Source organism: Chelonoidis abingdonii, chromosome 11 (assembly GCF_003597395.2).
Source record: "Chelonoidis abingdonii isolate Lonesome George chromosome 11, CheloAbing_2.0, whole genome shotgun sequence".
Taxonomy (NCBI): domain Eukaryota; kingdom Metazoa; phylum Chordata; order Testudines; family Testudinidae; genus Chelonoidis; species Chelonoidis abingdonii.
Window position 1 is genome coordinate 52,454,543 of NC_133779.1, and position 27,403 is coordinate 52,481,945.

The 27,403-nt window shown below is 56.6% G+C and overlaps 1 protein-coding gene across 2 annotated transcripts in view; it reads left to right on the top strand.

Moving 5' to 3' along the window:
• The window catches only part of SEMA6C (semaphorin 6C), a 93,355-nt gene that overhangs the window by 18,002 nt on the left and 47,950 nt on the right, over positions 1–27,403 (top strand). For both annotated transcript variants that reach the window (XM_032781264.2, XM_032781265.2), the window contains exon 2: positions 14,407–14,487. The gene's annotated coding sequence lies outside the window, so the exon portion shown is untranslated. The remainder of the gene's footprint in view (positions 1–14,406; positions 14,488–27,403) is intronic.

Sequence of the window (27,403 nt, forward strand, 5' to 3'; positions counted from 1 at the left end):
ACTCAGGAGTCCTGACTCTCAGCCATGCCACCCTGGCTCTAACCACTGCACCCCACTCCCTTCCCAGCCCTGGGAAACGGAACTCAGGAGTCCTGACTCTCAGCCATGCCACCCTGGCTCTAACCACTGCACCCCACTCCCTTCCCAGCCCTGGGAAACAGAACCCAGGAGTCGTGACTCCCAGCTACCTACCCTAACCACTAAACTTCGCTCTTTGCCAGGGCTGGGGAACAGAATCCCGCCGTCCCAACGCCCAGTCCTGATCTCTGCCCACTGATCCGGCCTGCCTTCCCCCAGCTGAGCTTGCTCCGATTTCCCCCTCCCCGGGGGACTGCATTAGGAATATCCTAGTGGCTGCCCCAGCTCACCTTTCTAACAAGTCAAGGGAACAGGGAGCTGCCCCCGGGGTGAGGCAGGGTGCTCAGTTGATTTGAGAACCGGGGGCCGTTCAGTGGGGTTTGATTTCCCTCCTGGGACGGTGCATGTGGGGCTGGGTTTCCGGGCGGCTGGCTGTGCCGGGCGGGGGCAGGGGGTGGCTGGCGCTGCAGCGGAACAGCAGGTGCGCCGCATTTAATAATTAAGATGTTCAGTGAAATCTATCACCTGCAAAACACAATCGACGTACACAGCAGAATGCAAACAGCCCCGCGCGCTTCCCCAGGGGTGCGCTGGGCACCGCTCCCGTTAACCCTTTCCAGGGAAGTTAGAGAGAGCAGATCACAAGGCTGGTCTATGGGAGTGACCCTTTAAGTGGGCTGGGCCCCCAGGACCCTCAGTTCCACAGGAGCAGGCCCAGGGTTTTCAAGATGCTGAAACTGGCTTGTTGGGCACCAGCGATCCCTGTCTCTCTCCAGGGCTCCCTGCAATGAATCCAGCCCAGCCAGACTCCTGCTTACCTGCAGCCAGAGCAGGCAGCCTTCTCCCAGCAGAGGAGAATTTATTAGTTGCCTGGCTACAGAATCTGAAAGTCCTTAGGCCAGCAAACAGAGGCAAAGGTGAAGCCATGGTTCATGCTGGCTAAGCCAATGCGATCAGCCTGCCAAGCTGTCACGGACTCCATTTAACTTTGCCACCTGGCACCTTGCTCCCTTTGTTCTCGAGCGGGGCCCTCGGCTCTGCTTCCCTGGGGAAAATCACCTTCCTCTGGGCTGCTGTTTGCTTGTGGGCATGTTCTGGGCATTCGCCCTTTTCGGATTCTCTTTTGGCCCCTTTGGTCTGCCTCGGCCAGAGAGGCTATTCCTTCCATCCTCCTGTCTCCAACTCTACTCCAAGAGCACTGTTAACCCCTTTGCGCCCGCTGAGTAGCAGTGCAAAATGTGGGGGAAACTGAGGCACGCAGGGGCTTCAGAACAATATTCTGGAAAATTCCCACTTTGCTCTGATAACCGACAAGACACACGTGTGTCCGCAGGGCCAAATCGGTGAGGCTGCCCCTAAAATAGCTTTGGTATCATCCCCAGCTGGTGATAGTATTAGGTGTATTATGGTAGCGCCAAGATGACCCAGCTGAGATTGTGCAGGGTGCTGCACAGACACAGAGTGGGAGGCAGTCCCTGGCCCGAAGGGTGTAGGCCTAGGTGCCTATGGGAGTCAGGCACCTGAATACCTTTGAGGATCTGGGCCTCACAGGCTAAATAGACAAGGAGTGGGCGGGGAAACTGAGGCATGGTGCGAGAAAGGGCTTACCCAAGGTCAGTAGGAAGAGAGCCCAGGTGCACTGTCTCCCAAGCCACTAGGCAACACTGCCTCCTTGGCCTGCAAGGATTTTATTTCCCTGGTGCAGTTTAACCCTCGAAAGCCTGTGGTAGTTAGCAGTGAGGAATCCCACTTGCCTCCTGGCCCGTGGAGAAGCAGCCTTGTCCCAGGTGCTAGGAGAATTGCAGGCGACGGGGTTAAATTGCCGAAGTTGGAGTGACTCAGAGCCCCAGTGAAATCAAATTACCACCCAGCAACCCATTAATCTCCGTCACCTGCGGTTCATCTGCATTGGCTGCCGTGCCCAGAGGCAACAAATTAGAAGCTATTTATCAGCAAGCAGGCGAACGGATTAATCAATATGGCATTTACGGCCCTGCTGGCTGCAGCAGGAAGAACCCAAGTGGTAACGGAATTGTTCCAAGTTCCCCTTCAGTGGTGCTGTGGTGACCTGGTCGGGTTCGGCCGGTGGCAGCTCTCCCATGGGATGGGCGCTCAGCGGCTGGGTGATGCCAACAGAGTCTGCGGAAAGGGGGGCATTGGAGGAGGTGGTTGTTCTAAAGCCCCGGTGTGGCACTTGGGGGTGCTGCTGGTGCTGCCTGGCGGCCGAGCCCTGAACAGCAATGCTGGATGAGCCGCCAGCTAAGGCACTTGGCATTAGTGCACCTGGGTTCTAGGCCTGGCTTGGGCAGATCAGGACCCCTCTTTCTGCCTCAGTTTCCCCTCCCACTCTTAGTCCGTCTCGTCTGTCTAGATTGTTAGCTCTTAAGGGCAGGGGGTGTCCCTCCCTGTGCGTCTGGGCAGTGTCCGGTGCAAGAAGGTCCTGATCTCAGGATGATAAGACCAGGGCCTGAAGAGTCCCTGAGGACAACTCTCCCCTGCTGGCAGCCACGTGGGGGTAATTCTAGCTAGTGAGCTACTCCTTAGGGTGTTATCCTGCCACCCACCACTGTGGTGTCTGGGCACCTTCCACATAAAATCAGGAGCAATGGAAAAGCCCCTAATGGACTTGATGGAGTCTCTGGCTCTTCTCCCTTTCTGAGGCCAGAACTCTGCTTAGGTATGTTTTTTGGGAGGTGGGAAGGGATTGGTAGGGTTGGGAGTAAAAGGAGCGTTTGTCCTGTGATGCCTCCTAAAGCTTGTCAGACTCTGGATCCGCCTGGTCTCCTCGGGATTGTTTGATCTAGATCTGGGCGTGCTGTGTCCCCAGCTCTCCCGTGCCCCGGCTCTGGGGTCTGCCTTGTCCCGGAGCCGCTCAGCTGTCGCAGGCGTGTGTAGGTGGATAGTCAGTCCCTGACGTTGCTGAGCCGTTTGCTGCTGGGAGAATTAGGAGCAGGCCCTCAAACGGGAAGGGATAGCTCAGCGGTTTGAGCATTGGTCTGCTAAACCCAGGCTTGTGAGTTCAATCCTTGAAGGGACCATTTAGGGGTCTGGGGCAAAAAAATCTGTCTGGGGATTGGTCCTGCTTTGAGCAGGGGGTTGGACTAGATGACCTCCTGAGGTCTCTTCCAACCCTGATATTCTGTGAATGGGTGGGGATGGTGCATGGGCTGTTTGCAGTGGCCTGAGCCACAGAGGAGGTGGGCAGCTATTTGCTATACCAGGCTGTGCACGGTCATGGTGTCAGGGGGACCCAGCCTGGAGGTGACAGAGGCCTAGGGTGAACGGGAGATGAAAGGAATAGCTGGGGGCATGTTACCCAGGGTTTTGGGAACCCACAGCAGGAGCAACTTCACTGTTTCACTCCAGGCAGTGTCAGGAAATCAATGGATGGGAGCACAGCAATTCCGTCTGATATAAGATTAATGCGAGTAAGCTGCAGTTTATTACATTTAAGCACAGGCAGAAGCAATAGGTTTACCTTAAATCCGGAACAGTGTTGGGTAATTAACAGCGGGTACGCAGTGGCCGGTTGCTCACCCACGGTGTTAGGAAAAACGTTTCTCGAGATGGCTTCAGAGGACGGCTTTGAAGTCCGCTAGATTAGCTAGGGTTTTTTATAACTATTTTTTATCAAACACACAGGTTACAATAACCCCTAGAAAATTATGACATTTTAAAATTTGTAATCATTTTTTACTATTGAAGGTGCTCAGACTTAAGGTTTTTTATTTACTTAATTTTTTTCTAGTTTTGTTTGTTCACTTGTTTCCCCGCTTTTTCCGTTCTAATTAGCAGAAACTGCTGGCTCGTTTTGACCTTGCCTCTAAAAGCCTGCTTTCCAATTAACCCTCTATATGTGGTGGTTTATTTGTCATTTGTGATGGCTGAATGCACACAAGATGGTTGCAATTAGCTTGATTACATTCTGGGGTACACCCCCCCCTTAAATTCGGGGTAACAGGGAGCACCCGCTGTTGGGGTCCAGACTGGTCCTGTCCTGGAGAGTGTCAGAGAATTTCAGTCTTCAGCTCTTCCCCGCTCCCAAAAACCGTGTTAACTTCGCAAAACTCACCCCCAAATATGAGAATGATTGGGTGGGAGTGGGGGTCTTAGTCCTGACTCCAAATCCCCTGCTCTAACCACTACACTCCAGTCCCTTCCCAGAGCTGGGAAATAGAACCTAGGAGTCCTGACTCCCAGCCCCCTGGCTCTAACCACCAGACCCCACTCCCCTCCTTGAGCTAGGTATGAAACCCAGGTGTCCTAACTGCGAGCCCTATGCTGCACCCACTGACCCATCCTGTCTCCCACAGCTCTGCACGTTTTGATTCCCCGTCCCACGCTAAACTCCCAGGCTTTAGCTAGAATTTTCACAAGAGCGTTGCACGTTGGATGCTCTGCGTACACGGTCGTGCGCACACACACACACACACATGCATGCACAAATGCAGACCGCACGTCCACACACGTGTGAATGCACATGCACAGTTGAGCACACCCCTTGTGAAGATCTGGCTCCCGTTGGGGGCTCTGCACACTTGGCCCCCAGGCTCCAAGTCCTCATGGGAGTCAGGCCCATTTCTGTCCCCTGCTAGTTACAGCCGAGAGGAGGTTGGAAAGCTTGAGCTCGCCTGTGGCTCCTGCTCTTCATCTCCTCTGCTTTTGGCTGGAGCCAGCCTGGGGCTGTCCAGAGCTGGTCACTGCCCCTCTTGGGGGATGCCTGAATTCCTCAAAACGGAGAGGGGAAGCAGCTGGTCAGTTTCAACAGAGGTCGGGGGGATCAGGGCTCTAGCCAGTTAGGCCTAGGGGAGGGGACTGCCCCAGGGCCACCCCCCTGTGCACCTCTGTGGCGAGGTGCATCTCCCACGTGGGAAACCCCTCTGTCATTACACAGCTCAGCCCCATGGAGCACGGCCCAGATTCCCAGCAGATGTCAACGAGCCTCACTCCATTGGAGTCTGTGGGCCAGATCCCCCACAGTGTAAACGGGCCTCACTCCGCTGGAGTCAATGGGCCAGATCCCCCACGGTGTAAACGGGCCTCACTCCGCTGGAGTCAATGGGCCAGATCCCCCCTGGTGTAAATCAGTGACATCAATGGAGCTGCACTAGCTTGAGCCAGCTAACGATCTGGCTCTGTGCCTTGCCTATTAAATCAATGGGGCTACATGACCCTAAAGCACCTGTGAGCGTCTCTGAGCTCGGGGCCCGGTGGCCCGGCGGGGTCCCATCTCTGCTGGGATTCTAGGCATTAGTGGAATACAGATAACGAATGCAGGGGGCCCGATGCACCATGGCCCGTCCGCCAGGCAGTCGCCTGCACCAGTGCAAAGTGGGGGTGGGGGCTGGGGGAGGACTCTTTTTGCCCTGCCGCAAACGACTAGCTGGCCACTGGGCGACAGAGCATTGGACCCGCTGAGCCTAGTTCAGGGGACAGAATTTGGGGCGGAGGGGCAGCTGCATGAGCATGCAGGTAAACATGCACCTCAGAGCTCACGCATAGAGATGGGTGCTCTGTGTGTGTGCGTGTGAGGGTGCCCACCACAGGAATCGGTGCAGCTCAGTGTCTCTGGTCAGGCTTTGACGAGCGTCGTGCCGGTGAGGTCTGGGCCACGGTGCAGGCCGCAGGCCGGTGTCGTTCCCGTGCCCGAGGCAAGCCATAACTTACCCGGTTGTTTACTCTTCCCGCACCAACAGTAGTTAGCTGTGATACATTGTGGGCTCTTTGATAATTAAGAAGAAAGTTGGCAGCCCTTAAAATGGCTCCCAGGCTGCGCTGGGATTCACACTGGGGCTGTTACTTCGCCTCCTTAGAAGACATGACTTCATTCTTTTCAGCGATGGCTTCCCAGTACCACCTGCCACCCACACCCTCATGTGCACACGCATCCCTGCACAAAGACACAAACATAGAGATGTGCATGCACAAACACCTGCATGCACAAACATGCACACACATATCTGTACATGCACATGTGCATGCATCCACATGCACACTCTTGTACATACCTGCACACACATGCAAACATCCACATGCATGCTTGTGCACATACCTACACACATGTGCAGGCATCCACATGCACACTTGTGCACATGCGTGCACCTGAGCGCACACATGTGCATGCACATCGATGTACATGAACAGCCGTGTGTGTGCACACACGTATACACGTGCAAACACACATGCACATACAAACCAGCACACAGACATACATGCACACACAAGCCCTCCTCTGCTGTGGAGCAACCCCTCCGAGCTGGTTTCCTCCTCCATGGTGGTGGCCTCGCCAGCCTTGAGCTGTGTGAATCCTGCATCGGTGTCGGCCATTCACAGCCTGCCACAGGCAGCTGCAGTTTGGCACAGAAGGGATATTGGCCATGGCAGCCTGGCTTTTTGACAGGGATGGGGTGACACACAACATTCCCATTAGGGAAATGGGGCTGCCAGCCAGCCAGCTCTGCCCTTGTTAACCCTTTGAGGCCAGAGGTCATTGGGTAGCGGGGACTACTGATTAAAGCACTGGGCTGAGAGTCAGGACTCCTGGGACCAATTCCCTACCATGTGTCCTGAAGCAAGTTACTTGGCCACACCATGCCTCAGTTGCCCCACTTGTAACATGGGTCTGACAGGGCCCACTTCACAATAAGTCATTGTTTGTAAAGCACCATGTAGAGTCTCTCATAAAGCCTGTTATTGTAGGGTCTCTCACGGATGCTAGGCTGGGCGTGCTATGGTTTGTTATTGTAGGGTCTCTCACGGATGCTAGGCTGGGCGTGCTATGGTTTGTTATTGTAGGGTCTCTCACGGATGCTAGGCTGGGCGTGCTATGGTTTGTTATTGTAGGGTCTCTCACGGATGCTAGGCTAGGCGTGCTATGGTTTGTTATTGTAGGGTCTCTCACGGATGCTAGGCTGGGCGTGCTATGGTTTGTTATTGTAGGGTCTCTCACGGATGCTAGACTGGGCGTGCTATGATTTGTTATTGTAGGGTCTCTCACGGATGCTATTGTAGGGTCCTTCACAGCCACAGTGGAGCTCTCTCTGATTTGTTATTGTAGGGTCACCTAATGATGCAACCCGATGCACTCCCCTCCCCCATCCCACTCACCAGTCCCTGCCCTGCCCCTTGGCATTAATAGTGATTTATTGTCTTGAATTTAATTATTTACATTTCAAATAATAAAGGTGCCTTTGGAGCCCTGACCTCATTAATGATCCAGTTGATACAATTCCACGGATTGCTAACAGCGCATGCTTAACCCCGCCCCCTGCCTCCTCCAGGCTCTATGCACGCAGCCCGCCCAGAGGTCTGAGCTGAGGGCGCTCACCAGTGGGAGAAGACAGGAGTGGGTCTGACCTGGGCCGGGGCACTCGCCTGGGGTCTCTGGAGGACACCACAGCACAGCAGCTCCCGGGTTCTCTTTTAACTAAAATCTGTGATGTGCCCAGAACTTACTGTCTTCGAACTCAGGAATCCTGACTCCCGTGGCTGCGAGACCATGCTCCTTTGAGGAACCCAGGAGTCCTGACTCTCCAGCTGCAACCACTAAAGCCCTCTCCCCTCCTAGAGCTGGGAAGAGAACCCAGGTGTCCTGGGTCAGCAATGCTCAAAGGCAGGCACACGTCCTACTGGACCCCCGTTCTTTCCCGTGCAGCTCCGCACCCCCTATTAGGGCACTGCACTGGCTCAGAGAAGAGCGCCCCCTGCTGGGGCAGCAGCTGCGCTATTCCCCACTTCTCCCCAGTACCACACAAGGGCATTGGCTCAGCACTGCCCCCTGTTGGGTCTCTCCAGCCAGGCTGCACTTGTATCGACTCCCCCAATCCCCTGCTGGGAAACAGCAGGCTCCAGAGAGTTAACGGATCCAGTTCTCCTTCTTAGAGGCAGCCTGTTGGCTTTGGCTGGGGAGCCAGACCAGGACAAGGGCTGCTGCGGTTTCCTCTTGTCACACCACAGGAATCAACCACTGGGTATTTGACAGGAGTCAGGACTCCTGGTTCCCAGCCCCTCCCCTGAGACCACTAGACCCCACTCCTCTCCCAGAGCTGGGAACAGAACCCCAGAGTCCTGGCTCCCAGCCCCTCGCTTTAACCACTAGACCCCACTCCCCTCCTAGAGCTGGGAACAAAACCCCACAGTCCTTGCTCCCAGCCCCCCGCTTTAACCACTAGACCCCACTCCACTCCAAGAGCTGGGAACAAAACCCCAAAGTCCTAGCTCCCAGCCCCCCGCTTTAACCACTAGACCCCACTCCACTCCCAGAGCTGGGAACAGAACCCCAGAGTCCTGGCTCCCAGCCCCCCACTTTAACCACTAGACCCCACTCCCCTCACAGGCCTTCATTCCCAGCCTTGGGCTGGACGTCAGGACTCCTGGGTTCTGTTTCTGGCTCTGCTCTGCCCTGCTGTGTGACTGTGGTCACTATGGGAGGTAGGATAAAGGGGTGGATGGACCCTGGTCTGATCCAGTCTGGAAGTTCCTGTATTTGCTTCCATTAAAACACAGAGCATGAGCCCCTAAGTACACCCCACTGAGTGCACTGGTGGCTGCTGGCTCAGTTGTCAATGAGAACAAGTAGCCTGGTATCATGGGGTGGAGCCCTGCTCTCAGCCAGGGTCTTCGAGGCACCCGGCACAACGGGGCCCTGCTCTCAGTCGGGGTCTGTGCAGCGCCTGGCACAAGGGGGCCCTGCTCTCGGTCGGGGTCTGTACAGCACCTGGCGCAAGGGGGCCCTGCTCTCAGTCGGGGTCTGTGCAGTGCCTGGCACAAGGGGGCCCTGATCTCGGTCAGGGTCTGTACAGCACCCGGCACAACGGGGCCCTGCTCTCAGTCGGGGTCTGTGCAGCGCCTGGCACAAGGGGGCCCTGCTCTCGGTCGGGGTCTGTACAGCACCTGGCGCAAGGGGGCCCTGCTCTCAGTCGGGGTCTGTGCAGTGCCTGGCACAAGGGGGCCCTGATCTCGGTCAGGGTCTGTACAGCACCCGGCACAACGGGGCCCTGCTCTCAGTCGGGGTCTGTGCAGCGCCTGGCACAAGGGGGCCCTGCTCTCGGTCAGGGTCTGTACAGCACCCGGCACAACGGGGCCCTGCGCTCCATCTGGGTCTGTGCAGCACCTGGCACAACGGGGCCCTGCTCTTGGTCGGGGTCTGTGCAGCGCCCGGCACAACGGAGCCCTGATCTCAGTTGGGGTCTGTGCAGCGCCCGGCACAACGGAGCCCTGATCTCAGTTGGGGTCTGTGCAGCGCCCGGCACAACGGAGCCCTGATCTCAGTTGGGGTCTGTGCAGCGCCCGGCACAACGGAGCCCTGATCTCAGTTGGGGTCTGTGCAGCGCCCGGCACAACGGAGCCCTGATCTCAGTTGGGGTCTGTGCAGCGCCCGGCACAACGGAGCCCTGATCTCAGTTGGGGTCTGTGCAGCGCCCGGCACAACGGAGCCCTGATCTCAGTTGGGGTCTGTGCAGCGCCCGGCACAACGGAGCCCTGATCTCAGCTGGGGTCTGTGCAGCGCCCGGCATAAAGGGGCCCTGATTTCAGTTGGGGTCTGTGCAGCGCCCGGCATAAAGGGGCCCTGATCTCAGTTGGGGTCTGTGCTGCGCCCAGCATAAAAGGGCCCTGATTTCAGTTGGGGTCTGCGCAGCACCCGGCAAAATGGGGCCCTGATCTCGGTTGGGGTCTGTGCAGCGCCTGGCACAACCGGGCCCAGATCTCGGTTGGGGTCTGTGCGGTGCCTGGCACGGTGGGGCCTCGCTCTTGGCCAGCATGACCGTAATACACATATCAACCGCCAGTGCCTGGATCTCTGCAGCAGCTGCTCCCCAGGCTGGATGGAGATCGGCCCCACGCTCCCAGGGATGTCCCAGGGTCTGGTCTGGCGCTCACACATGGTGTCACGCTCCACACAGCAACTCTGTGGGGGGCAATTACCCTCTGCCGAGAACCGGGACATCAGCCGAGGAAGCTGGGAAGAACATGAGGGGAGGAGGCAGCTTAGCTGGGTCGCTGAGTGTCACGGAGTCTGGCCCTGCACCCCTCTTCCTGGGACCCACAGTGACTTTTATCCAGCCAGTAAAACAGAAGGTTTATTGGACAGCAGGAACACAGGTTACAGCAGAGCTTGCAGGCACAGTCCGGACCCCTCCACTGAGTCCTTCTGGGGGTTCAGGGTGCTTGGATCCCAGCTAGGATCCCCTGAATTCCTCCCCATAGCCCAAACCCAAACTGTCCTGCCTCTCCTCCTCCGGCCGAAAAAAAACCCTTTGTTTCCTTCTCCTCCGCCCAGCAGCTCCCCCTCCCCCCTGCCGGCTCACATTACAACCTGACTACCTGTCCCTCACCTACAGACATCCCCTGCTTTCCCGTTCCCCACACAGACAGTCCCTACTCCATCACACTGAGCCCTGGACTTCGTTTGCTCCCCGAGGCAGCTTCAGCTCTTACACTCCCATGCAGAACGTAGATCATGAGTGAGGCATCGGTTTCTCCAGCCGGGGCACGTTTCCTGGAAAGCCTCTGGGTGATTCTGCCCGGTGGTTCCAAGGTAAAGCCCGTATGGGCCCCTAGTTTGGGCTTTGTCGGTTTCTCCACCATGCTTTGCATCTCTGGAGTCCCCCGTCTCCCTTTCCACGTTTCACTGCAGCACCGTCCGATTGCACCGTCTGACTGTTGTTTGGGATGTTGTGGTAGCACCAGCCGAGAGCAGGGCCCCGTTGTGCCAGGGGCTGCACAGACACAGAGTGAGAGACAGTCCTGGCCCCAGAGAGCTCACAGTGTGAGCAGAGCAGACATAGGGTAGGGGGCAGGTCTCCAAGCTCTTTGTGGCACGGATTCTCCCTTAGTTCAGATCGGCTTAGTGCCCAGCATAATGGGGCCCTGCTCTCGGCCGGGGTCTGTGCAGCACCTGACACAACAGGGCCCTGATCTTGGGGTCTGTGCAGCGCCTGGCACAACGGGGCCCTGCTCTCGGTCGGGGTATGCGCAGCGCCCGACACAACGGGGCCCTGCTCTCGGTCGGGGTATGCGCAGCGCCCGACACAACGTGGCCCTGTTCTTGGTCGGGGTCTGTGCAGCACCTGGCACAAGGGGGCCCTGTTCTCGGTCGGGGTCTGTGCAGGGCCCAGCACAACGGGGCCCTGATCTCGGTTGGGGTCTGTGCAGCGCCTGGCACAATGGGGCCCTGCTCTCAGTCGGGGTCTGTGCAGCACCTGGCACAACGGGGCCCTGCTCTCGGTAGGGGTCTGCGCAGCGCCTGGCACAATGGGGCCCTGCTCTTGGTCGGGCGGTCTGTGCAGCGCCTGGCACAACAGGGCCCTGCTCTCACCCAGGGTCTGCGCAGCGCCTGGAACAACGGGGCCCTGCTCTCAGTTGGGGTCTGTGCAGCACCTGACACAAGGGGGCCCTGTTCTCGGTCGGGGTCTGTGCAGTGCCCGGCGCAATGGGGCCCTGATCTCGGTTGGGGTCTGTGCAGCGCCTGGCACAACGGGGCCCTGTTCTCAGTCGGGGTCTGTGCAGCACCTGGCACAATGGGGCCCTGCTCTCAGTTGGGGTCTGTGCAGCACCTGGCATAACGGGGCCCTGCTCTCAGTCGGGGTCTGTGCAGCAGCTGGCACAATGGGGCCCTGCATTTGGTTGGGGCCTGCGCAGCGCCCGGCACAATGGGGCCCTGCTCTCGGTAGGGGTCTGCGCAGTGCCCGGCACAATGGGGCCCTGCTCTTGGTCGGGCAGTCTGTGCAGCGCCTGGCACAACAGGGCCCTGCTCTCACCCAGGGTCTGCGCAGCGCCTGGCACACTGGGGCCCTGCTCTCACCCAGGGTCTGCGCAGCGCCTGGCACAATGGGGCCCTGCTCTCGCCCGGGGTCTACGCAGCACCTGGCACGACGGACCCTGCTCTCATGTGATGCTCCTGTAACAACAGTCACTGCTCTGGATCCTCTTGCAGCCGCTGCAACCCCAGGAGCTGGCAGGGCCCGGCATGGGCAGCAGACCATCGGCCACCAGTTCCCTGCTCTGCACAGAGGCCAGCTCCCTCCTTAGGATTTCTCACATGTGTTAGCAATCAAGGCCGATCACACCTTTCGGAGGGAGCTGGAGTGGAAAGCGATTACACTCCCGTTATACCCTCCTCCTGCTCTATTAGGGACCCCCCCCACCATGCGTTTCATTTCCTCTCCACTGAGCCCAGTTAAAATGCCACGTTTCCTTCACGGATCCGATCTGCTTTTGTTTCCCTCCGGCGCGCCCAGCAAGCTTGTGCTTGCGGCGGGGAGAAGGGAATATCTCTGGTCCCCGGGGGCAGGCGCGGCGGGACTGAGATGTCAGAACGACAGAGTGAGGGAAATGGACTGGAAAAGAGGCGGTGGTCGCAGAGCTTCAACTGCGCCTCCTCCGTGGCTGGAGAGCGTCAGCGCCGCCGGGGAACGGCTGGGTGCCCCGTGAGTCCCCGCCCAGCCCCGTGCCCCACGGGCACTGCCCAAGAGCCAGCCCTTTAGTACAGGCTGGGAGAAACGGGATCTGGCAAGGCTGGGATAGCATGGGGGGCCACGGGGTTTTGGGTAGGGACGGAGGGGCACTGACAGTTTGATCGGGGCCCTTGAGATGGAACTGCGGCTGCCCGGGGAAGTCTTGCATTGGCCCTGCCTGCCTCATGGCTGGCACTAACCCCTGGCTGATGCTACCCACGGGCACAGGGGCCACATACATACAGCTGCTGGACTGGGGTGCTCTGTGACCTGCTGGGAAGCTGTTCCTATCCTCCCCAGAGTGGGTGTAATCTGGATCCAGATGTTGGCTTTTAACCAGGAAGATCTTGGCACATCTGCCTGGGGCGTTGCAGCCCATGGGAAGATGCCGGCCTGGCTTCATGGAGTTTCTCTGTGCCGTGCAAATGAAGCGGGACCGCTCCGGTAACACCCGGGCAGCCTTCAATCAGGGAAACAAAAGGCCCCTCTGACTCTGCACTGAATCTCCCCATTCATCCCGAAATTGCCTCGCGTATGGGATGCTGTCCCATGCCGGTCGGCTGATCCCTGGCCCAGATAATGCGCCTCCTTAGGGCCGCGTGGCCAGAGGCTCAGGAGGGGATGAAATGACCCGCTCTGCTGCTCAAGGCCTCTGTGAAGCTGGCTTGGTAACACCCCGTGGCCTTGGTCTGAGCAGCTGGGGGCAGGCCCGGGGCGCGCGGGCGGATCAGGTTTTGCGTCACGCTCTTGCCTGCCTAGAAGGCCAGGGTAGCACGACGCGGCCCACGGGGAGCCCCGGATCGAATCTCGGGCGGGGAAGCAGCTCGTGGCTCCACATCCGACTCGCGGTGCTGGTCGTTGGGCCTCCGCTTCCGGGGGCGATGGGCGCGGGTGGGCGGCAGCTGAGAATTCAATGGCACCCGGAGGCAGGGAGGGTCCCAAAGGGCTCGATCTGGAGCCAGGAGCCCCTCCTGCGGCTGGGACTGCCCCGATATCCTTGTGCGTGCTGTGTGCCTGTGCCCGTCCGCCCTGCCTGCCTGTCTGTCCCTCCGTCCGCCACTCCTCTGCTCTCTCCCTATGCACCCCCACAGCCAGACCTGCCATTAGCCGTCCATTCATTCGGGGTAGGCGGGGGCAGGATGGGGCAATCCCCCCCCCCAGCTCCTTGTCAGTGTCTGCAGCACCTGTGCCACCTGGGGAAGCCCCTCTGGCTATTGCCACCTGCTGGAGGGAGAGTGGGTGGGTCTGATGGGGGAGATATTTATAACCTTGCTCAGCGGCACATCTGCAGCCGGATTGCAGGGCTCACAGCACAAGGGTCTGGTCCCTGCCCCTCCCCGCCGAGGCCGGCTGTCTGGAGACCCCCTGCCCCACCCTGCTCTGCTCTGTATCCATTGATGCCCGGCTCCCGAGCAGGGCTATTTCTGTCGCGCCGCTGACTTTGTTTCCCTCGGAGTCATCATCTGGCTAAAAATACCCCCTCAACCATGTGCACATACATGTCTCTGCACGCCTGGGTCACGCGTGTCAACCACAAGCTCCCAGCCTCGCCCTCTCTGATCGGTGGCACCGGATCCGGGCCCAGCGGGCATCTCGCCCAGTGCCCAAAGCAGAGTAGCGCTGCCCTGTGATGCCCAGATGCTGTCGGGCAGATGCTGTTCCCCCCTCACTCGGCCTAGCTAGGCCTGTCTGTGCTACCTGGGCTGTGGGGCAGGTGGCAGCGCTGGGGCACCGAGCCCCTGGCAGTGCCATGCTCCTGGCTCAGTGCCCTCCCCATGCAACCGACTGAACACAGGTCCTCGATACCCCCACTGTGCTGCCTGTCTGACTATGTCTCTCACCTCCTTCCCCTTTGAATTGTGTCTCCTCCCAGCCTTGCCGGACCCCCAGAGTTGCCCAAGTGCCTGGCCAGCCCCACCCGTGCACAGCTGCCCCACGGACCCCGGAAACTAAGGTAAGGCCGCGGCCGGCAGTAGGGGGTGTGTGGGGGGTGCTCTCGCCTTGTGCTCTGCAATACCTCCTCCTGACCAGCAGGGGGTCTCTTTCCCCCCGCAGCATTCAGGCTGCAAAGGGGCGGGGGCTGGCGCTCTCTGTGGTGTCCCAGGAGTGCTCCAGGCATGTATATAGGTCAATAGTTAGGAGATAAGGTGCCAGTTGCGAGCATCTGTCAATTACAGAGCCCAGCTCCTTGCAGGATTTGTGCACCTCGAGGGGTTGTGGGTTTGGTGCCAACGGCTTCCTCTGGGGTGGGGGTTGGCATTTCCATTGCAGTTTGATGTCCTGGCTGGCACGGGGTCTTGGACCCAGCGAGCTGGGATCTTGGGACTATGCAAAGCACAGCACAGGAACGGGGCGGGGTTGGTGGTTCGAGGCCGAAGCAAAGGAGCCGTGGCAGTTCCGAGTTATTCACGGGGTGCAGGGCTGTGATCTTGGGGTTCCAGTTCCGATTGGAGTTTGGGGGCGGGAGGTCTGGATGCAGAGCTTCTGGGGCAGCTTGGGAGTTTGGTTTTGCTTCCTGTGGCCAACTCAATGCTTCTGGCTATCTCAACCCCGATCTCTCCCACCGATCGCCTTGGCTGAGCCCCTCCTTATCCCATCACGGTGATGCGGTGGGAGCCGTCTCCCCACACCAGGGAAACATGGCTTGTGACTTGTACACACCGCTGCCTTGGCCAGGGATGGGGTAAGATTGGGGCCTCGGTTAGGCCCAGGGAAGAGCTGGAATCCAGAATCCACTGTTCCTGCTTGTGCTGGGATACTCAGACCCCACATCCGGAGCCCTGTGGGCAACCTGCCCTTAAAACCTCTTAACACAGGCAACCAAGATTAGAGCCTCTTTGGAAAATGTTGGCCTCATTGACTTGTTGATGGCCAAGCTATAAATGAGTGTCAGCGGTGGGATCCGAACTAGGGTTAGTATAGAAGTTTTGTATGAACTTTTTTTTGCTGAAAAATGCCAATTTGTCAGAACTGAAATTGTCTGTGGGGAGAGGGTCAGACAAATGTGGCTGATTTCCCGGCATGGAATTTTTTTTTTGAAAAAAAAGAGAAGGGAAGTTAGAAACTGTGGAAATGGGACATTCTGACATGGTCAAAAGGAAAAGTTTCATATTTTGTTTTTTTTTGTTCGAAATGCCTCTCTGTTGCCAACTATACCTTAATTTAGGATTTAAGAGAAAAAAGTTCCAAAGAAAGGAAATGTCAAATGCAAAAGAAAACAGTTCAGAATGATGAAAACAAAAGATTTTGATTGCCCCCAAACTGAAAAAATCGGTTTGTGGGCACTTTTGAGATTGGGATTTTTCATCTGAATTTGAGGTGGGAAAAAATCATGCAAGTTCTCGTGGGATGGGAAAACAGAGCCCCCTACTCCCGCCCCCAGCTCAGCAGAGTGCCATTGCTGTGCTGCTCACCTCTTTCAGTCTGACACAGGATACTTTCTGGGGGAGATTGAAACCGACAACCTTCCACCCAGCCTTTGACCCACTGATCTGTTCCAGCACATCAGGCGGCCCCCCAGGGGAACATCCCTCTGCTACTCCCCTGTCTGCTGTGGCCTTGCCAGCAGCAGGATGGCAGCCTGGCTATCGCTGGATTTATGCTGCCAAGGCCGGTGCGCGGAGGCAGGGACTTCGCAGCCGGAATGCAGCGTCGCCAGTAGACACAGCACAGAGATGCCCTTAGGAAACAGGCAGCAGCTTTTAAAACAAATCAGATTGTTGTTTTCCTCTTGCCCTTTTCCCTAAAAGAAATGAAAGTGACACCCCCCCCCCCCCCCCCCTGGCCGTGGCACTCTGGCTCCGTCAATGGCAAAGGGTTTGGGGCTCGTAACCATGACCCCTTCCAGTTTCCAAAATAAAAGTTACGGGAACAGAAATGGGACTGCTTGTGCCCAGTGCAGACTGGCCTGGGGTGGTGCTCAGCATGGACTGGTCCAGCTCTGGCCCAGGGCATGGGGTGCTCAGTGTGGACTGCCGCAGGGTGGGGGGCGCTGAGTGCGGACTGGTCCAGGGCAGGCGGGTGTATGCCAGGCATGGAGTGACTGGTCCCGGGCACTGTTGGCACTGGCATGCTTTGGGAGTGCAGTGATTTGCATTAGCAGAGGGGAGCTCTCGAGCGCACAGCTAGGCCACGGATGTGCGCTCTTGTCTCTGTTTAATATTGGTGCTGTGATGTAAACGACGCGGGTCCTGACCTGTGGGATCTCTTGGGATCTCACTATCTCGCCATGTCCCAGCTGAACGTCGTCTGCGGGCTTTCGAAACGCCCCTCCACCTTCCCACAAGCTGCGGCTGGAGACAGGGGCCCGGATCCTCCGCTGTTGTAAGCCAGCTCCGTTAAAGCCCTTTGCACCCGCGGCGGATCTGGTCCCAGGGTTCTTTTCTCACTTCCTGTCCTCATGGCAGCGGAGGGGGACGACGCGTCCTCACTGCGCTCCTGGCACCAGTGCCCAGGGCTTTGAGGCTTGCAAAGACGTGGCGTGTGCGTCGATCAGGAGCAATTACAGCCCTGCCTGGATTGAAACTAACGAGTCCCTCCTGACTCTTCGTCCCGGTCCCCCTGTTCGGTGTCCCTCCTGCACCCAGCTCCTTCCTGCTCACAAATGGATCTGAAAGCAGAGTCACTTTTCCCCCTACATAAATTACTCCCAGGCGCTTTCTGTCAGGTTCATATTCTTATTCATAAAGGCGATGGAGACTGAATTATTTATATTTTAATTTCCGATGCAGTCAGCCGAGGGCCCAGGGGAGGGATGGAGGGGTGCACAGGGCGACCGAGTCTGGGGAGAAGGCCAGGAGCTCACCTGCTCAGCGGTATGTACCATAGCCCCTGCACTGCAGCAGCTGGCAGGGATTCTCCTTTAGCAGTGGGAAGGGACTGGTTTGGGAGCCAAGGAGTGCCAAGGGGGATGCTAAGTAGGGGGATGGGGAAGCTGAAATCACATGGTGGGGGCTGCCACGCCTGGTCAGCTCATCGCTCCATCACACCTGCCTCCTCCTCCACGATGGGGACTGACCCCTGGAGTGGCTCCCTGTCTCCCTCCGGTGGCCGGTTCATGTGTAGCAGTTGGGGCAGATAGAGGGGCTGAGCTCCAGAGGCTGTGGGTTCAATCCCGGGCAGAGAAGCAGGCGAGAGGTAGGCAGCTGAGTCAGGCCATGGGGAAGCTGTAGGCTGCAGTGGCTCCTGGTGGGGCACAGTGCACAAGGCTGGCTGGGCTCCCTTAAGAGCTGCAACTGGATCCAGCTATTGCCCCCCCACCATCCCTCCTCCGAGCCCAGGTCTCTGTTGCACCGGGCACTGCACAGCTACAGAGTGAGAGACAGTCCCTCCCCCAGAGAACTCACAGGCTGAATAGACCAGAGAGACAGTGGGTGGGAAGGGAAACTGAGGCACAGCATGGGGGAGTGACTTGCCCACAGTCACTGATTCAGAGGAAATCCCTTCCTGACCCTGGGCTCAGGCCCTAAAGCTGAAGGATCCCTAGTCCTTCTCTTTAATGCGGCAGTGTCTGGTCGTGTCAGTTGTGGATCCTGCTTAGCCCTTGGCCTCAAGAACATCATGTGGCGGGGAGTTCCACAAGTTACGCACGCACGGCATTAGAAAACATTTCCTTTCCTCATGCTGCGCATTAGTTGCCTTTTAACTTCATTTGTTCCACTGCCCCACTGCGAAGGGAAAGAGTGAATCCAGTCCCAGTGCAGGGGGAGGGGGCAGTTTTACGCCAAGCCCCCCACCCCCATTCCCCCCAGGATTTCAGTGATGCATTAATGCTTGTGGGGGATGCATTTGAGTCATAGGGTGCAGGGCTGAGTGAGAGCTGGGGGGCGGGGGTCAAGACTCCTGGGTTCCATTCCCAACTCATGTGAAATAGGGGTGGAAGCAGAAGTAACGCTGAAAGAACGAGTCTCTATTGCGTTGTACGGGTACGGACCTGGCTTCGCTGGCCTGGAGGAAGCGGAGGAGATGGCTGGAGCGCAGGCTAAAATTAACCACCGCTCCGAGACAGCAGAATATAATGTGGGATTGATGAGACGTCATACATTAAATTTACATGGCGAATGGCCCAAGGTAAGAATTATATTGGCATGTGGGGATCTGGATTTTAATTGGCATAATATTTCATTTAATTACATCGTCTATTTCAGACACCCAGCACAGGTCTTCAGTAGTAACGACATTTCTCAATAGAACGCCATTAGATCTGTGCCATTAACTCAGCATTCGCTCCTTTTAACTGCTTGGTGCCTGCTTGGGGAGCAGGGTGTATTGGTCAGGGCGTGACAGCCCCCTGCAAGGGGTGGGAGCTAGACCCCACCCGCTGTGACCTAGTGGCTGGCGCACTGGGCTAGGAGCCAGGATGTCTGGGTTTGATTCCTTGCTCTGCTACTTGGCCTGCTGGGTGAACATGGGCAAGTCACTTCACTCTTCTATGCCTCAGTTTCCCCTCCCATCTTTTGTCTGTCTGGTGTGTTGCGACGGAGCTCTTCAAGGCTGGGGCTGTCTCTCACTAGGTGGGTGTGCAGCGCCGGATGCAACAGGGCCCTAATCTTGGGCTGCTGCTGCTGTGATATGAATAATAAAGGAAAGGGACATTGGAATGGGTAGAACTTGGAGTGGAGAAAGATCTCAGAGGGATGTGGTGTAGTGGTTAGATCAGGCAATGAGCTAGGACTCCTGGGTTCTGCCCCCAGCCTTGGGAGGCTTAGATCTATGAGCCAGGATTCCTGGGTTCTATTCGCAGCTCAGTCACTGACTTGCTGTGTGATCCTTAAGCCAAGTCTCTTCCCTCTCGTGACTCAGTTTTCCCCTTTGCGATACAGGGTTAATTATACCTGACTCCATATTGGATTTAGACCTGACCCCTGGGTATGTTTTAAGCACCTTGCGATCCAGGGAGGGGCTGCTGAGAACTCCATGGTGACTGCAAGGGTAGAATTAGGGGTCAAAAGCCCCAACCCCCAGCTAGAGCTGAAGAAGAATCCCCATTAGCAGCAATGGGAATATGACACATAGGCGAGCAGTTCATTTTCCATCCAGCAGAGGGGGATGGTGTGCCCATTGCATCTCCTCCACCTCTCTCTGGCCTTGGGGTCCGAGCAGATTTTGTTCCCCAGCACCGCAGCCCAGAGCGTAGCTTAAGGCCAGCGGCCCTGGTTCTCCTGGCCCTTGGAGCAGGGCGGCGGGTTGGGGATGGGGATTCTCACTGCCTCTGCCAGCAGGAACGTGCTTAATGACAAGTGCTGTTTGTGAGAAGGGCTTTGGGGACAACGGTCTCGCCGACCCGAGGGGCACCGACCACTAGCTCCCTGCGCTTGTCTCCAGCCAGCAACCCTGAGCTGCGGCGCGTCAGAGCCTTGATCTGTAAATCGGAACATAGAAAAGCTTTCTTCCTTCTCCTCACACATCGTTAAAATGAGATGGGAATAGAACCCAAGAGTCCTGCCCCCATTGCAGCTACTAGACCCCCCCCTCCCAGAGCTGGGGCTAGAACGCAGGAGCTCTGACTCCCAGCCCCACCCAGCAGACTCCCCCCTCCCAGGCGAGAAGCAGGTCTGAATTCTTGCCCCTTTTCATGTCCTAGTGATAGGTGCTCATCAAATGCCCCTCCTCCCCATCTGCACCAAGGCCATGGCATCGCCTGCTCTCTCTGCACCTGGCACCGGCCCAAGGCAGCTTGGTGCGTCCCCGTGGGCTGCTGGCAGTGTTAGGCTGCCCCGCCTTGCCCCGCTCCCCCCGGCGCTGTGCCCGGCCAGGCTGGGTCGGCGTGAGGCCATGACGCTGAACGGCTCGTTCCTGGAAAAGCCCTGGGTACTGAGAAGTCGAGTGGCCTCTGGAGCACTTGGCCGGGCCCCAGCTGCTGCGCAATAGCTGGGAAGGAGGAGGCGGGCGACGGGCTGGAGAGTTGGGAATGGGAGGGATCTGTGGGGCAGGCGGCGCAGCTCTGATGGGGGAAGGGTGGCACCCGGAGGCAGCTCCAGGTTGGCACAGAAACTCAGACCGGGTTCACTAGCACCCACCCCGCTGTGCTCAGACACCAGGGCTGGCAGCTGGGATCTCTTCCCTTGGTCACGGAAATCCTCCCACTGCGGGGAGCCCTCTCCCTCCTTGGCTCAAAAGCAGAGTTCCCAGCCCCAGCCCCAGCCCCTGCCCAGCCCGGTGTGCCCTAGAGTCTGTTCTAGCCACAGGCAGGCTGCAGATTTCTGGGCCGCTGCCTAGAGTGGCAGATTTAGCCTGGCCACCCAGCCGTCCTGAGTGGCATGGTGAGGCCACTCGCCAGAGCTGAAGGGGCGGCACACTGCAGCCTTGCCCTAAGCAGCCTTTCTGCAGGCTGGGCACATGCCCTCCTCTGGGCCCACCATGAAGGCATCAGCGCTGCCAGGGTCGGCTCCAGGCCCCAGCGTTCCAAGCTCGTGCTCGGGGTGGCATGCCGCAGGGGGTGCTCTGCCGGTTGCCGAGAGGGCGGCAGGCGGCTCCGGTGGACCTCCCGCAGGCGTCCCTTCAGAGGTCCGCTGGTCCCGTGGTTCTGGTGGACCTCCCGCAGGCATGCCTGTGGATGCTCCACCGGAGCCGCGGGACCAGCGGACCCTCCGCAGGGACGCCTGCGGGAGGTCCACCGGAGCTGCGGGACCGGCGAGCGGCAGAGGGCCCCCATGGCGTGCCGCCGTGCTTGGGGTGGTGAAATGGCTAGAGCCGGCCCTGAGCACTGCCCCGCCCTGTGGGTGCATGATGCCCACCCCAATGCCCGGCAGCACAGTGTGGGGATGGGTGCCCACAGGGCCTGAGGATTCTCTTCCGTCGTCCAGAGAGAGCCTGGAGCTAGGGGGGGAATCGTGGCACTGGGGGGACAGCCCCATAGAGGGAATGGCAGGGGGCTTGCAGGATGCTCAGAAATGGGGCTCCCAAGCCAATCCCCTTTGGCAGAGACTGGTCGGCACCCACCGGCCTGCTGGGGGGAAGTGGAGGCCAATGCCACCTTCACCCCATGCTGGGAAGGGCGGCTTGTGTCTTCCTCCCCTGGGGGGATAGCGATGACGGAAGAATAAACCATAAGGGACTCAGTCCTCTGGTCCCGAGCTCCCCCCGCTCCCCAATCCTGGCAGGGCAGTGGGAGAGGCTCCTTGGCCACATCTGGGAGCAGCTGATGGGGCCACAGGCTGCTGCTGTCTGCAAAGCCCAGGGTGATATGTGCCTCCCCAGCTGCAGCCTCCTGGGCCAGGGGGCTGCATCCTCGCTCGTTCCTTTTGTCACTGAGGAGATGCTAAGGACCGTGGAAACCAGGGATCAGTGGGGCAGGGATAGAGCCAGGGGGAACTGCTGTGCTTGCCAGCTCCAGCCTGGACATGGGGGTCCCTGCTGGTGCCCTGCCGATGCCCCTCAGTCATGACCCTCGGGCAGGGTTTAAAGCCAGGTCTGCGGAGAGGAACAGCTATTGCTTAAGCTCAAGCTCCAGCTAAACCCCTGCTCTCTCCCATCTCTGCCCTATAGGCTGCCCTATGCTAAGCAAGAGGCAGGATTTCCCCAGATCCGGCATCTCCATAACCCAGCCTGAGCAGCCCAACTTCAGACCCATGTCAGCTCAGCTCACCCCTCAGCTGACCCCTGGATGCTTTTCCCCTCCAGAGACCTCGCTGGCCTAATGCTGCGATGTCTTGGAAGGCCAGCCTGTAGAAGAGGCAATGTGGCCTAGCGGGCAGGGTGCTGGGCAGGACACCTAGGTTCTTCTCCCGCCTCTGCCACTGACCAGCTCTCTGATCTTGACAAGTCACTTTCCCTCTTGGTGCCTCCATTTCCCTCCCTGCCCTGAAGAGCCTGCACTCTGTCTCGCACTGTATGTTTGTCCAGCACCCGGCGCACTGGGGCCTGGATTGTCACAAATTCCAAGGCCAGAGGGGACCACTGTGATCATTCACTCTGACGTCTTGGGTAGCTCGGGCCAGAAAACTGCCCGAAAGGAAATCCTAGAGCAGAGATGTTAGAGAAACAGCCAGTCTTTATTTAAACGTGGTCAGCGACGGAGAATCCATCACGACCCTTGGGAAATTGTTCTGATGGTTAATTACCCACCTGTTAAAAACGTGCACCTTATTTCCAGTCTGAATGTATCTCGCTTTAACTTCCAGCTGTTGGGTGATGTTTGACCTTTCTCAGCTAGGCTGAAGAGCCCATTATTAAATATTTGTTCCCCATCTAGGTACTTATCGACTGTGATCAAGTCATCCCATAGCGTTCTTTGTTAAACTAAAGAGATTCACCTCCTGGCGTCTGTCACTCTAAGGCAGGTTTTCTAGCCCTTTAATCATCCTTGGGGGTCTTCTCTGTCCCTTTTCCAATTTTTCAATATCCTTTTTGAATTGTGGGCACCAACACTGGACACGGGGTTCCAGCACCGGTCACACCAGTGCCAGACACGGAGGAAAAATAACCTCTCTGCTCCTACTCCCCATTCCCCTCTTTATGCCTCCCACGATATTAGCCCGTTTGGCCACAGCATCACACTAGGAGCTCACGTTCAGCTGATTATCCACCCAGAACCTTCCCCCACTGCCCCCCTGGATCTTGTTCAGAGTCCCTGCTTCCTAGGACAGAGTCCCCGTCCTGTAAGTATGGTTTGCGTTCTTTGTTCCTAGATGTGCGCGTGTGCCCTCAGTTTACCCAGCGATCCAGATCGCTCTGTATCAGTGACCCATCCTCTTCATTATTTACCATGTCCCCAATTTTTGCGTCATCTGCAAGCTTCATCAGTGATGCCTTTATTTTTTTTTCATTAATAAAAATGTTCGATACTGTATGGCCGAGAACTGATCCCTGCAGGACTCCACTAGAAACACACCCCTTCGCCGTTTACAGTTACATTTGGAGACCTATCAGTGAGCCAGCATTTAATCCATTTAATCTGTGCCATGTTCATTTGATATCTTTCCAGTTTTTTCATCAAAATGCCGTGCAGTACCGAGTGAAATGCCGTACAGAAGTTTGACTATTACATCAACGCTGTTCCTTTTATCAATCAATCTTGTAATCTCATCAAAAAAGATCAAGTTACAGAGGATCTATTTTGCATAAACCCATGTTGATTGGCATTAATTATATTATCCTCCTTTAATTCTTTATTAATCGAGTGCCATATCAGCCACTGCATTATCTTGCAGGGTGCAGTGTCAGACTGACAGACCTATAATTACCCTGTCATTCCATTTATCCTTTTTAAATATTGGCACAGCAGCAGCTTTCTTCTAGTCTTCTGGAACTTCCCCAGTGTTCCAAGACTTATTGAAAAGCAATATTAATGGTCCAGCAAACTTCTTTGCCAGATCTGTTAAAACTCTTGGATGCAAGTTATCTAGACTTGCCAATTTAAAAATGTCTAACTGTAGTAGCTGGTGTTTATCCACCTGAGATACTATGGAAATAAAAGTCTTGTCTTCTGTTTTTCTCCTAAATACAGAATAGAAATATTAATTGAACACTTCTGCCTTTTCTGAATTGTTCTTGATAATTCTACCATTTCCATCTACTGATGGACCAATATCATTGTTAAGATTCTTTTTTTCCCCCTAATATACTTAAAGAAACTCCTTATTGTCCTTAACTCTGCTGGACATAGTGGGCTACTTGTGTCCTTTGCTTCCCTTATCAGTTTTCTACAGTTCCTAACTTCTGATTGATTTTTGTTACTATCAACTTCCCCTCTTTTCCATTTTATATATATATTATTCTTTTATTATTATAGCTGTCTTCACTTCCTCTCTAGACTGTTGGCTTTTTTTTAATCAATACAGCCTTCTTCCTTGATTGTGAAATTGTGTTTTCTTGGGCATGTAAAGCGTTCTTAAGCAATTCCCAATGATCTTTCACATTTTTATGATTAAATTATTCCTCCCAGCTGATCTGGCTCAGAATTGTTTTCAACTTTGTGAAACCGGCCCTTGTAAAGCACCAAGTATATCTCTGGCTGGTCTGGACTTTATTCTGCGCGTGCATTATAAATGCGATCAAGTCTTGATCACTTATACCTCAGTTGCCATAAATTGTTAGTTCTGTGATCAATCCCTCTTTATCTGTCAAGACAAGGTCTTATATAGAATTCCCCAGTGTTGGCTGCAACATGTTTTGAGTTAGAAAATTGCAATCTATAATATTTAGAAATTCCAAGGATGTTTCACAGCTGGCAGCCTGAGAGCTCCAGCTTGTGTCACTCAAATTGAAGTCTCATGCAGTTCTTGTTCTTGTTTTTTTGCTACACATTTTAGACAGGTGTGTAAGGATCTGGTTGCCCTGCTGCCTAGTGTGGTCAGGGGCCTTTCAGTTGGACTGTAATCCAAAGTAGGCTTGTTGGTAGGATCCTTCAGTGGGACCTAGGAGATCCGCTTCTATTCCCACCTCCAAATCGTTTACAACAAAAAAAAAAATTGTGACGTGCCTCAGTTTCCTCACCAGTTAAATGGGGACAAAAAGGACCTTCGCAGATAAATCCCAGAACTCTCCACTTGTTAGTGCCATAGTGGTGGGGGCTGGATCAGCACCCCACCCAGACATGCGGCCCACCTCTCTACCTGTGGCACACTGATTTCTCTACAAGCCCCCAGCCCAGGCGATGCATCCGCAGTTAGAGATGATATTTAAATTGCAGCCGAGCACCAATTTGAGGCTGACACAAATTACCACTGAATGGGCCTGCGGGAGCGGTTGTTACTGGCAGGATCCTCTTTGATGCAGAGCTTAATTGTCTGCTGTTAAATTTGCATTAAATCACAAAATGTTGCTGAACGAGAGATGAAGGTGTGTGCAGGGGGGAGAGGGGGGCAATTCTCTGGCCTCTTTGCCCCCCCCCAGCAGCATAAAAGGACCTTGGAGTGGGTGGAAACAGCCTCCCTGTGCACCAGCCCTGCTGCTAGCCCCCCAGCATTGGGGGTGTGGTCAGAGCTCATTGCGCTCTGGCTATTCTCTGACCCCAAAGGGATCATGGGAAGCAGAGAGTAAGTTAGAGCCACCCCAGAACTGCTCTAATTTATACCCTGGCTGGGCTGCCTGGATACAGGGGGTTCAAAGGGGGCTCAGTGCAGCTTCCCATCCCCATGTCTGACCCTGTCCCACAAGCAGGAATGGGACCCCCCTGGCAGGCAGGGCTGGAAACTGCAGTCCAGGCTCCCATCTCCCCTCTCCTTCCCTGAGGGTGATAGGGGAGTCATCGGGAATCGGTTGCTGGACAGGAGATGAATCTTCCCTCTGCAGGACCAAGCCCTTTGTCCCCCAGTGTTCCCACGCTGTTGGATGGGAGCAGCTGCCTTGGGAGACCGGGACAGCTGGAAGGTGGGAACAGCTCCTTGGGGGGTGTCTTTGTTACCGTGCATGGTAGTTACCCTGTGGTCATGGACACCAGGGACCAGACCCACAGGTGGGATAGCTGGCCGTTAGCCTGGTGCCTTCTCAGCGTCATTCGGCAGCTGCCCCTCCTGGGGGCTGAGCTGTTGCAGTGTGGGGAAAGGATCCTAGAAAGGGTGTTTGTGTCTCAGCAGCCTTTGTTTGTTGGGAGAGGCGGGACAGAGAGAGGGAAGCAACTCACCTAGGACCACACTGGCAGAGTGAGGAAACAGAACCCAGAAGTCCTGGCTATCCCCGACCCCCGCTGCCTGGCTCTGACCACTAGTCGCCACTCCCCTTCCAGAGCTGGGAGCAGAACCCAGGAATCCTGGCTCCCCCCCACCTCCCTCCTCTAACCACTAGTTGCCACTCCCCTCCCAGAGCTGGGTGCAGAACCCAGGATTCCTGGATCCCCCTGGTCCCACTTTAACCATTAGTCCCCAGTCCCCTGCTAGAGCTGGGAATAGATCCAGGTCCCCATCCCATAACCTCTAGAGCCTGAAGCCCGCTCCCCACGCTCACACAGGTAGTTCCAGAAGCGCAGTGCCATGCCAGCGAGGGGCTAGGGACAGCTGGGGGGTGAGGGGAAGTGGCTGAGCCTGGCTTTTCAGCAGCAGTGTAATTAACCACGCTAATGATGCGTGTGGCAGTGACAGCAGCGCTGGGATCTTTCTTTAAAAATAATAGACCGGAAAAAGACCTGATGGATTCAGAGAGAGAGTGAGATGGGGGGAAGGGAGAGACCGGCCGTGGAGGGGTGAGCCAGGACTCCTGGGTTCTCTCCGCAGCTCTGACAGTCACTGGCCTAGGATCCCTGCCACCCGTTGCTGGAAAGCAGCTACGTCTGGGCAACAGCAAGGAGCAATAACTGGAGCTGGAATGAGGCCAGAGCTCCTGACTCCTGAGCACCTGGAGGATTTCGATCTGGGGCCTCCTATTTTAGTCCTAAACCTGCCTAGCTCAGCAGGGCAGAGCAGCAAAGCCAGCCATATGTTGGCACCCCCCACCCAATCTGTCTGCTCACTCTGCCCCCCCACCCCCGCCCAGCTCTGATGCCTTCCCTGCCCCGTCCCTGCCAGCAGCCTGGAGCCCCTCGCAGTCCCTCCTGCAGACAGGCCCACCTGGAAGGCAAGACAGTGTGACAGGATGGTACCAGGCAAGCTCAGGTTGGTGGAGGAGAGCAGGACCCGCTTTGTATCTTAATGGCGGGGGGGACAGCCTCAGGGGCTTCATGCCAACACCTGCCCCCTCAGCTGAAGGCAGTGGAGCTTTGCCAGCTTATGCCAACGGGAGCTGCAGGGCATGGGGGAAACCTTTCCATCAGGTCCTCTTTATAAAGCATACTCAGAACGGTTAATCGATTCCTATAAAGCCGAGTGACCAATTGCGATAGGTCATGTCTAGCCGTCTGTTCCCCCCTCGCGGTGCGTATAACATGTCTGTGACATGCCTCGGCACGCCTGTGACATGCACACGCAGCCTCTGGCCATCCCTCGCACCCCCTTTTC